The sequence below is a fragment of the Ranitomeya variabilis genome, chromosome 3 (assembly GCF_051348905.1).
Source record: "Ranitomeya variabilis isolate aRanVar5 chromosome 3, aRanVar5.hap1, whole genome shotgun sequence".
Classification (NCBI taxonomy): domain Eukaryota; kingdom Metazoa; phylum Chordata; class Amphibia; order Anura; family Dendrobatidae; genus Ranitomeya; species Ranitomeya variabilis.
In genome coordinates this window covers 175,166,909-175,176,852 of record NC_135234.1, presented here as the reverse complement: position 1 = coordinate 175,176,852, position 9,944 = coordinate 175,166,909, and positions in this window count along the sequence as shown.

Here is a 9,944-nt window from a genome sequence, read left to right as displayed (position 1 = left end):
AGCGTATGAACCAATATTTGGAACAGTACCTACGCTGCTTTGTCTCTGATAACCAGGAGGAGTGGTCTATGTTCCTTCCTTTGGCTGAGTTTGCCATCAATAATCACTGCCAGGAGTCGTCTGGGGAGTCTCCGTTTTTTTGTGTTTACGGGCTACATCCTCAATTTTGTACTTTGAGTCAGAGGGGCTCTTCCGGCGTTCCGGAGGAGGACCAGTTAGGAGCACAATTGTCATCAGTCTGGAGGAGAGTTAAACAGCGCCTGTTGAGTGTGGGTGCTAGGTACAAACGTGTGGCTGACAGTAGGCGTGTGCCAGGTCCGGACCTGAGTGTGGATGACTGGGTGTGGTTATCCACAAAAAACATAAGACTCAAAATACCGTCCCTTAAATTGGGTCCACGGTTTATTGGTCCATTTAGGGTCACCGCCGTCATTAACCCAGTAGCGTACCGATTGGAGCTCCCTACGGTGTATAAGATACACAACGTGTTCCACAGGTCTCTTCTAAAGAAGGTGGTGGGTTCTGTGGACACGGCGCCTATGCCACCTCCAGTCTTGGTGGATGGTAATTTGGAGTTTGAAGTCTCCAAGGTGGTTGACTCTCGTGTAGTGCGCCGCACTTTACAGTACTTGGTACACTGCGTGGTTATGGGCCTGAGGAGAGGTCCTGTGTACCAGCCTCGGACATTCATGCGGATCGGCTGATCAGGTTTTTTCATCGTCGCCATCCAGACAAGCCGGGTCCTATAAGCCGTGAGAGCCCTGGGGTCCCTCGTAGAAGGCGGGGTACTGTTCGTGTTCTCTCCCTCTACTTACCTACCTTTGCCTGACATTGCCATCTCCGTGTGCGGTTCAATCATTACTCCCAAGCAACATGCCCGCTGCCTTGGGGTCATCCTTGATTCCGAGCTTTCATTCACCCCCCACATCCGATCACTGGCTCGCTCTTCTTATCTGCATCTCAAAAACATTTCTAGAATTCGCCCTTTTCTTACTTTCGACTCTGCAAAAACTCTTACTGTCTCACTTATTCATTCTCGTCTGGACTATTGTAACTCTCTACTAATCAGCCTCCCTCTTACCAAACTCTCCCCGCTCCAATCTGTCCTGAATGCTGCTGCCAGGATCATATTCCTCACCAACCGTTACACCGATGCCTCTACCTTGTGCCATTCTTTACACTGGCTACCCATCCACTCCAGAATCCAGTACAAAACTACTACCCTCATCCACAAAGCACTCCATGGCTCAGCACCACCCTACATCTCCTCTCTGGTCTCAGTCTACCACCCTACCCGTGCCCTCCGCTCCGCAAATGACCTCAGGTTAGCATCCTCAATAATCAGAACCTCCCACTCCCGTCTCCAAGACTTTACACGTGCTGCGCCGATTCTTTGGAATGCATTACCTAGGTTAATACGATTAATCCCCAATCCCCACAGTTTTAAGCGTGCCCTAAAAACGCATTTGTTCAGAATGGCCTACCGCCTCAACGCATTAACCTAACTATCCCTGTGTGGCCTATTAAAGAAAAAAAAAAAACACATTATCAGGTTCCTCGCATCATGTTCTCATACACTTTATGCAGTCAATAGCCTCTGTGTCTGTACTGCTACATACTTAGGCTGTTAACTGGTTCATGCAGCTTTACATGAACACCCGAGCCTTACACTATGGCTGGTCCAAATAACTAAAGCAATGGTTACCATCCACCTCTCGTGTCTCCCCTTTTCCTCATAGTTTGTAAGCTTGCGAGCAGGGCCCTCATTCCTCCTGGTATCTATTTTGAACTGTGATTTCTGTTATGCTGTAATGTCTATTGTCTGTACAAATCCCCTCTATAAGTTGTAAAGCGCTGCGGAATATGTAAATAAATAAAAATTATTATTATTATTATTACTGTCATGTCGGACGCTGTTCAGACCAGGTCGTTCGACAGACAGCAGTAATTCCGCTTTTGACCACTATTTGCTCATTGGCGTCGGCTAGATTTTATCTAGCTGTTCCGGGGTTAATTTACCTGATCCTCGGATTGGAAGCTGGGCCATGCCCATTGCCTTTAAATAGCTCTCCTGATCATTGGGTGTTGCAGATTATAGCTTCTGTCTTGTGCGTTGTTATCTCGGTCTGGAGTGGAGAGCTGGTTGTTGGAGATTCGTTGCTGGTGGTGTATTTTCCTTTGTCTAATTTACTCCTTCCTATATTTGTATTTATTTTGCCCTGCACATTTATAGTGTATTCCTGAGTGACTGCGGCGTGGTGTATATTTTCCTTTATCCTTGTCTGTGCTAACTGTGGGTATTGGTGAATTACCTCTTCACCGGGTGGTGGGCGGAGGTTTTCAGCCTAGGGTTGAAACAGGAGACAGGGCGAGGGTCGAGGCCTGGACATGCACAGTGCAGCGCCCCAGAGTCCTGGTCGTTGCAGTACTGTGGCTCCGCCACTATGGGGAGCCATGGTGCGTCCGATGGCACTGAAGGAGTTCATCTGATCAGGTATCACAGACACCAATAGATTTCACAGCTGGGCCTCCGGGGGGAGCTAAGGGTTCTATTCATTAGGCCACTCCCCACCATAGTGGGTAAACTGGGGGTCAGGCAGGAAGTTAGATGAGAAAGCTGACTGGATTAGACGAAGCAACACCTAGTGGCAGAGGGTGTTGTGGAGGAAGAGACAGTAGGGTCTCTGTCAGGGGTGGGATCCTGACAGAGGCTTGGCATTGAAAAGAACGTAACGGGTCCGCGCCAGCTCCGGGAAGCGGCGGGACCCAAGAAAGGACTAGAAGCGAGATAGATTGTGCTGAGTGAGAAACGAGATCAAGCAATAGGAGAATACCAGTAGGGGTCGTGCTGTAAGACCGGAGCAACATCCTACTGAGGCGCACTACCGGTGGCCGGAACGCCGAGGGAGTATTACAATAACCAGCTTCAAGCAATACTCTAAACAGCGGCAGGACAGTCAGTCTCAGGCGGGCTGTCTCACCTAAATCACCTATGAAGTCTTGGGAGGCAATTGCGGGAGAGGGGCATCTCTAGGGTCCCGGAAGAACTCCAGGCCTATCCGACAAACGGGTGCCGTTCTAACTGTAATATCAGGAAGGGACGGAAGATTAGAAGAACATCATTTAATCGAGTTGTGAGGGAACACGAGAAACAGACACAACAGTTGTGGGGTACTTTCCGTAAGCACAGCAGGGAAGGACTACAACACATAGCGCTAAGAAGGAAGGCACCGATTTCCACCTGTGAAGTGAACTCTGGAGGTGCCATTGGACCGGCCGGACTTGCGCAGCCTGGTGAACCATATTCTGGACTGAGGACTCAGAGATCTCCAGTAAAGAGGTAAAGAGACTGCAACCCGGTGTCCTCGTTATTTACCGCGACTGCACCACCAACATCCACACCTATCATTCACTGTGCGCCCCACGGCAGGGTCACGGACCGGGGCCTAGCTGCCGTGACAACCCCAGAAGCAGAGACCCGTAGGCCCGGTACCGGGTACCCCTCGGCCCTGCGGCGGTGGGGGCGCCACAACACCATCAGTGTAAACTCCAGGTAGAGGGTCAGTCAGGATTTCCCTAGTCTGAGGGAAATTGCAGGGGCCCGTGTTATTAGCTCTCACTCACCTAGTCTCCCCGTGACAGAAACACTTCAATGTGTCCCACTGATTCTGAGATCGTTTTTCGGGACATATTGTACTTCATGATAATGTTAACATTTCTTCAATATACGTTGCGTTTATTTGTGGGGGAAAAAATGGAAATTTGGCAAAAATTTGAATAATTTTGCAATTTTCAAATTTTACATTTTTATGCCCTTAAATCAGAGAGTTGTGTCACACAAAATAGTTAATAAATAATTTCCCACATGCCTACGTTACATCAGCACAATTTTTGAAGCATAATATTTTTTGGTTAGAAAGTTATAAAGGTTAAATGATGCAAGCGATTTCTCATTTTTTCAACAGACTTAAGTGAGGTTATCTTTTTTTGTGGATTGCGTTGAAGCTTTTGTTGGGAACTTTTTACATAACGTTTGAGATCACATTTATCCGGCGCTCTACACTGAGCACTTATTTAGGGTTTCCATCTAAATCTCTGAGTGACGTGAATCAAATGAAACTTCCAATGAATGCATTCACTACAGAGTTACTCTGGACGCTGTCTGGCCTCTGTTCAGCGGTGTCCTTTTTTCAGAGGTGCACAAAACTGGCCAACCGCATTTTTATGCACGCCTAAAAAGACCAACACCTCTAGTTCATATGCCAGGCGGCGTCCATAGTGCCTCCATCTGCCTCGTTATAGGGAATCTTCCGCTGGGGGCTTCGTCTGAATCACGTATTTCAGAGATTTAGGGTATGTGTACACGTATTCCTGAGGTCTGCAAATTTTTCGGCAGTGGATTTGTGAAAACTGCAGGTAAAAGGCACTGCTTTTTACCTGCGGATTTTCTGCGGAATTACCGCGGTTTTTGTGTGGATTCCACTGCGGTTTTACACCTGCGGTTTTCTATTATGGGGCAGGTGTAAAACCGCTGCGGATTCCGCGCAAAGAATTGACATGCTGGGGAATGTAAACCGCTGTATTGTGTTTCCCATAGGTTTACATTGTACTGTAAACGCATGGAAAACCGCTGCGCACCCGCAGCTGCGGAAACGCTGCGGATCTGCAGCAAAATCTGCAGCGTGTGAACATAGCCTTACACGGAAACCCCGATGTAAACACAGAGGGCAGGATATATGTGAGCCGAGCCTTACTGCGATCTTTGGGAGGCAGAATTAACAAATCAACAGCAAGTGAAGAATTGGTTTTATTTATTTTTATGCCGTTCTTCATGTGGTATGAGTGATTAGATGACTTTATTCTTTGGGACGGTGCAATTACAGTGATACCAGATTTATATAGTTTTTTTTCTGTTTGGCTGCTGTCACCACACTAAAAGAAACCTTTTTTTGCACTAGTTTTTGCATCGCCATATTTTGAAAGCTATCATTTTTTCATATTTCGGCCAACATAGTCATGTTGTGGATTGTTTTTTTGTGGGAAGAGTTGATGTTTTTATTGGTACCAATTTTGTATACATTACTTTTTTTTATCACTTTCTATTCCGATTTTTGGGAGGCAGAATGAACAAAAACCAGCAATTCAGGAATTATATTTTGGGGTCTTTTATATGCTATTCTGCATGTGGTAAAATTGATAAGGCAGCTTTATTCCTCAGGTCAGTACAATTACAGCGATAACTCATTTATACCTATTTTTATATTTTGACGTTTGTACACAATAAAAACTATTTTCTAGAAAAAATAACTATTTTGCATCACTTTATTCTGAGAGCTATAACATTTTTATTTTTCCACTGATGGAGCTGTATGGCAGCCTGTTTTTTGTGGGACAACACCATTCTTGGCAGGGCCATTGTGATTTGGGAGCCACATGCAGCTTTTGACACTTTTTTACTATTAAATTTTATGACTATCATGAAGTACAATATGTTCCGAAAAAATAGTCTCAGAATCAGTGGGATCCATTGAAGCGTTCCAGAGTTATTACCTCATAAAGTGACAGTGGTCAGAATTGTAAATGGATTTTCATCTGTACCATTTTTATTTACATTCATCATTTTAATTGCGTTTTATTCCACTTTTTGTTTAGCGGTATGATAATAAATAGTGATGATCGAGTGTACTTGTTGCTCGGGTTTTCCCAGCACGCTCGGGTGACCTCCGAGTATTTGTAAGGGTATGTGCACACGTTGCGGTTTTGACGCTGCGGATTCGCAGCAGTTTTCCCTGAGTTTACAGTACCATGTAAACCTATGGAAAACAAAATCCGCAGAGCCCATGCTGTGAAAAAAACCACGCAGAAACGCTGCATTGTTTATTCTGCAGCATATTCATTCTTTGTGTGGATTCCATAGCGGTTTACACCTGCTCCATAATAGGAATCCACAGTTGTAAAACCGCAGGTGAATCCTCACAAAAACCGCATAAAATCCACGGTAAATCCACAGGTAAAACACAGTGCTTTTTACCTGCAGATTTCTCAAAACAGGTGCGGAAAAATCCGCAGAGATTCCAACTACATGTGCACATACCCTTAGGCTGCCGTCACACTAGCAGTATTTGGTCAGTATTTTACATCAGTATTTGTAAGCCAAAACCAATAGTGGGTGATAAATGCAGAAGTGGTGCATATGTTTCTATTATACTTTTCCTCTAATTGTTCCACTCCTGGTTTTGGCTACAAATACTGATGTAAAATACTGACCAAATACTGATAGTGTGATGGCAGCCTTAGTGTTTGGAGATTTCGTTTTCATCACGGCAGCTGGATGATTTACAGCTATTAGCCAGGCTGAGTACACGTGTGGGTTGCTAGGTAACCCCCACATGTAATCAAGCTGGCTAACAGATGTAAATAATTTAGCTGCGGTGATGAAAACTAAATCTACGCGAGCAGTCATAAATACTCGGAGGTCACCCGAGTGTGCCCGGGAAAACCCGAGCAACGAGTACACTTCCCTCATCACTAATAATAATCGTTTTTTGGCCCGTTGTATTTTTTGTTTTGAGTTTTTTGTGGTGTTCACTAAAAGGGTTAACTAGTGGGATCGTTTTATAGGTCGGGCCATTCAGGACGTGGCCATACCAAATATATGTACTCTTGTTGTTTTTTTTATAAAAATATTTATTTATGGGTACATACTGTATATTATATATATATATATGTTTTTGGCAAAGCCAGCTCACCGCTTTGAAGAAGCAGGAATACATCCAACCTCTTATGGACGACATGTTTCGACACCACATGTGTCTTCCTCCAGGTTCAAATGAGTACTGAATCAAGACCGCAAATGTAATATAGGGAAGGAGAAAAAAAGAAAAAAGGACCATATGGGTTACTGGGTGTCACAGGTGTGTATAGAAAATTCCAATAGATTTGAGTTAACCCAGTCAACCCCATAGCCAACAGTAACCCCATGCGGTATTGATCCTTCTCCAAGGATTTCAACAACATGAAAAAAACGAATATTTAAAATCCACATTAAATACAATTTAAAATCAACTATATCTATAGGATACAAAAAAGATTCATTTTAAATATTCAGATATTCACAGCACAAAACATTGACAATAGGTATTTTTTGCAGACTAGTGGTGTAAGTATGGGAGCAAAATTCTCCCCTTCACTCGCTAATATTGTAATGGCAACCTGGGAAGAGAATTTTATCTATATATCTTCAAATCCATTCAGAGATAATCTGGTGTGGATGGGAAGATATATAGATGATCTGCTCTCTGTGCTGAAAAATATGGAGGATGATGCCCAGTCTATTCTCGAATATTTAAACAACAATGATTATAATCTCCAATTTACTGGTTTTCCTGAGAAGTCACAGATTGATTTTTTAGATGTAACGTTTGTTGCTAGTATTGAGGAGAACAGGATATTGGTACTCCCTCACCGAAAATCAACTGCTTCAAACAGTATACTGGCATCTACATCTTGCCACCCCCCACATGTTATTAGAAACCTACCTGTGGGTGAGCTCATCAGGACCAAGCACAATAGTTCTGATGACTCTATATATACAAGTGAAAGTAAAAAAGTTTGCAGCAGATTACAAAACCGTGGTTACCCTAAATGGTGTTTGGAAAGATCCCATTCTATTGTCAGGAATATTAGCAGAGACTCTTAACTTAAACAGAAACGTAAGAAAAATAAAACGGATAACAATATTATTATTCACCACGGGGTACAGTGCACAGTTTAACCAGATCACTGACATCATACGGAAGTACATACCTATTTTGCAACAAGATACAATTCTCAGAAACATCTTGGATAATCACATGGTCCGATTTGTGCCAAAAAGAGCAACTACATTAAAAAACCTTTTGTCTCCCAGCTTATTTGTGGATGTAGAACGAGATCAAAGGAAAAACTGGCTTAGTGCTGTTGGTTTCCACAAATGTGGAGCTGACGTGTGCAAATGTTGCCAGTATGCTACAAAGGATAAAAAATTTGTCTCTTTTACAAAAAAAAAGAGTTTCCAATACGCAGTTTTATAAATTGCAATACGGGCAATGTTATTATTTAATTCAGTGCAATATTTGTCAACTTCAATATGTGGGTTGTACCATGGACCCTCTGAAAAAATGCATCCGTAAACATTTGTCCGTTGCGGTTAATTTGCCTCCAGCAGGATTCTCTGCAGTTTCGCGACATTTCGCCAATAAGCATAATGGGGATCTAAAATCTTTTTCCTTCAAAGGAATAGAGAAAGTGTGAAAGCCCGTTAGGGGGGGCAACTTACACGAAAAAATCCTGGCAAGGGAAAGTAAGTGGATTTTTTTTACTGGAAACTAGAGTGCCGTGTGGTTTAAATAGCCGCATGGACTTGATAATGCAATATTAAATATAAATTGAGATGTTATAATAGAAGCTCTATAGTCACAGTAATTTATTTAATATGAAATAATTCCACTATTAACCCCCTTGGGGTTACTGTTGGCTATGGGGTTAACTGGGTTAAATCAAATCTATTGGAATTCTCTATACACACCTGTGACACCCAGTAACCCATATGGACCCTTTATTTTTTTTTCTCCTTCCCTATACTACATATGCGGTCTTGATTCAGTACTCATTTGGACCTGGAGGAAGATACATGTGGTGTCGAAACATGTCGTCCATAAGGGATTGAATGTATGCAATATTGTAACTGAAGAAATCTGGAACTTTTTAATGGATAAGTAAAAGGTATATTTTACTCTACTATATAATTTTTTTTTTTATTATTATGGTTTTTTTTTATTTCACTCTGATTCATTATTTTTTTTTTTCCATTTTTAACTTTGTCCCACTATGGAACTTTCACTTTTTGCAGTGTGATCACTTGTAAACCTTAGCACAGCAGGAGCTTTGCTATGCTTTACGAACTGTCAGCGCTGGACAGACTGACATACTCGCTACACCATGCTCTGAGTAAGGCTACTTTCACACTAGTCCGTCGGTACGGGCCGTCGCAAACCGTCAGCCCAACATACCGACCGACAGTGTGTTAAGTAGCACAACGGGGGCAGCGGATGCAGTTTTACAACACATCCGCTGCCCCATTGTAATGTCCGGGGAGGAGGGGGCGGACACGACGCACAAAAAAGTTACATGTAACTTTTTTTGTGCTGACGGTCTGCCGAAACACGACGCATCCGTCGCACGACGGATGCGACGTGTGGCCATACGTTGCTAATGTAAGTCTATCGGGAAAAAACGCATCCTGCAGACAACCTTGCAGGATGCGTTTTTTCTTCTAAACTGCGCATTGCGACGTATTCCAAACGACGCTAGTGTGAAAGTAGCCTTAGGTGTAAGCAAGTTTGCTAGCCTAGCTCTGGTGTCCTGGATGTCGTCATGAAGTGGTTTCTATGCGCTCTGAGATTAGGTGCCTTTAATATTCAGCACATGCGTGTATTGTGTCTGTTTGATGTGTGTCTTCTGAGGTTACACTCTTGTTTGTTCACATAATAGCATGTTGCCTCCCATAGAGCGTGTAACCTAAAAACGCATGCATGGAACAGATATAAGACACACGTGTCCTGAATATTACTGGCCCTTTACCTCAGAAAGCATTTGTGGCACATTGAGGCACTTACACCTAGTGGTACACAAACAGATCAAAGGGAACTTTTCACATGAAAAAATGCTATTAGCATGCAGATATGGGGAGCATCTGCAGATTAATAGTGTTCTGAACCTGCCCAGCACCGGCACTTAGATCCCACTGCCAGTATTCATTCCGGTACCATACGGGTTTTAGTCACAGGTCGGGCTGGTTTCAGTCACCGCAACCTGGCACTGATTGACAGCTGGACCTAATGTAGAGCAAGTGTCAGTCAGCACCGAGGGCAAGCTTACAGCTGCCGCTCTCTATACACAGAGTG